This window comes from Phalaenopsis equestris, unplaced genomic scaffold (genome assembly GCF_001263595.1).
Source record: "Phalaenopsis equestris unplaced genomic scaffold, ASM126359v1 Scaffold000002, whole genome shotgun sequence".
NCBI classification, from domain to species: Eukaryota; Viridiplantae; Streptophyta; class Magnoliopsida; order Asparagales; family Orchidaceae; genus Phalaenopsis; species Phalaenopsis equestris.
Window position 1 is genome coordinate 3,670,687 of NW_018164444.1, and position 2,787 is coordinate 3,673,473.

Consider the following 2,787-nt stretch of genomic DNA (forward strand, 5'->3'; position numbering starts at 1 on the left):
AAAAAAAAAGGTGATAACGAGTGAGTTCAAAGTAAAAAATAAATGTGGATTGCTTCTTTTGTTTAGCAATCTAGAATTTCATCCAAAAATTCTTAAACTCTCCAGTTATAACCAAAATATCACCTTAGAAGTTAGCCATTTTTTTTTTGGAAACGACATGAGATTTGTTTTATACTCTTGGTCAGTTAATAAGATATAGATTTCTTCTCTGTATTTAAATATGGCATGTTGTTCAAAAATTAAACCATAACTTCTACTTCCAAATGACTGATGAATTGGAAAACATAAAGATAAAGCAATAACTGATATCCTTGAAAATAATAATTTGTTATTTTGGATGGATTATTGATCCCAAAGATACTGACACAAAAAAGGTGTTTATACCAAGCTTCTAAGTCACTGTAGTTTAGGTTATATTTGGTGTCTTTTGTTGGTCATGATTTAAAACAAAACTGAATTATGAAAATGACAAAACTATCGACACTACCACCATCGAAAATTTGACAATGGAATGAAACTGAAACAAAGTTTTAAAACCGTAGCTTATACAACAACTCAAAAAATCAAATCTCGAATCCAAAATATTAACATAAATACAAAAAAAAACATACAAGGGTTCTATGGATGAAAATTCAAGTGTTCTGCTATATGAAAGAAATAACATAATTTCTAATTGTTGTCCTCATCATCAATCGTTCTCAATGCCAAAGTTCCTCAAAAGTGAATAAGATGTGATAATAATAAAGTAGGATGCACAATAGCAAAGGAGAAGCCAGGCTAATTGGCTTCAAAATCATTCATCCTTCTAAATATATTCAAGAATGGTGGGGCATAGCGAGAAGATCAAATATTTCAACTGCGACTTCAAACTCATCAATTCTTACAGACTTTTTTTTATTAATAAATCAAGTTAAAGTTCAACAACACTCCCCCCTCATTGACCCCTATCGAGTGTTTGAGTCTTCATTCTCAAAGCACACTAATCTAATTAACTCTTTATAAGTACTTTAAAAAGTTGTAGTACATTTAAGGTACTTCTCTAGCTCAATCTTGTAACATTAATTCTATAAGTCCTACTCAAACGTATATAATACATTCTGTATAATAAAGATAAGGTAAAACCATTTTACATCAATATATCACTTGAACTCTTAATACTATTACTTGATAATTATATAACATCCATTAGAGTCACATATCATATAATCAACCTTTATTCTACTGATTCTAAATATCATGTATTCTACATATTATTCCTATACTTGCTATTTTAATTCCAAAATAAGTCTCATCAAACATTTTTTGTCATCTTTAACAACACCACCAACATGATGAGCAAAGCAGTAACCATAAAAGATTATAATGAATTCCAACTTTCATCAAGTAAAGCATTTGAATTTTAGCCAATAAATTTGATACCGGAGTTCACCCAAAAGCCACTAGGAGATTTTTATAACTCAAACACAACGAGGTTACAATCAAGACTCAAAACACGAAAGCAAATACAACACAATACGACTTTTCGGCTAGGGCTCAGCGGGGCAGCCAGTGGACAGCGGTGGTGACGGGGATTGAATAACTAGTCACAGGCTGTAAGTGGGTAGATAGGTGGAGATTTGGGGCAACAAGAAGGAGAGGGGCTTACGATTGAAGCTGGCAGCAGGTGTAGGGTTGGCAGTGAAAGCAAGGAGTCAGTGCCTGTTAGGGGCTATGAGCTGGAGGGGAAGGGAAGCTGCGGTTAAAAGCAGCGGGATGTTGGTAGGTTAGTGGCCGCTAGATCAGCAGGATGGATAATGGGTTTCGGCTGGAACAGGGAGGAGTAGAGAAGGGAGTTAGGGTCGCCAGTAGGTAGTCGGAAGGGAGTTGGTGCGCAGGTGTGTGGATAGCAACAAGCAGCAAGCAGAAAAGGGTGATAATACACACCACCTGGGAATAAGTTACATCCGGAGCACCTTCTCGCCATCGGATACAGCCCTAAAAGGAAAAACGAGACGACGACAGCTGTCCAAACAGAAATCTCAATAAAAACTAACCCTAAACAAAGTAAATGACATATTTATAATAGTAAAAAAGGAGGGGGAAGACCCTCCCGTAGGGCAGCTAACCTAGCCCAAACCAAAAGCCGGTTACCCCTTGCACACCTAGCCAAACCAGTCAGCCGGTTCAGCCCATCTTAGCCCCCGTGCCAATATCTCGGGATTGAGGAAGCTTAGAACTCATTCGTTGAAGCTTCTATTTGCACGTGATAGTGATGGAGTTGTTGGAACCTTCCAAGGAACGGATCTTCAACCGTGGGTCTGGTAGCGTCTGGATCCCACTGTCGAATGCAATGTGTCCCAAAACGTCGGAGGAGTTTTCTCCACTTGCAAGCATACATTCATATCGCTCCTTCCGTGGTGGTGGTGCTACGATTAGAGGGGTTGAACCAAATGGAGGAGGAAGCTTGGTTGCTAGGTATGGTAAAGAGGAATGAGGTGAATGGTTTGAGATGGCAGCTGGGAAGGTGAGGGTTGGCTACGGCTGGAAACAGGGAATGAGGGATGGTTGGGTGGTTGGTGGATAAAAACGAGAAGAAAGGAGGTGATAGGGTGACCGACGGCTGGAAGTAGGGAATAAGGGAGACAGTAAGGTGGCCGACGACTGAAAGCAGAGTGGGGGGCACAGACTGAAGGGCAGTAAACAACAAAGTTATTGCGTGGAAGATTAGGAAGAGGCAGTCATAACCTCGGAGCAGGATACATCCGGATCACCACCTGTCTCAGATACAATCATAGCAAGGAAAAACAC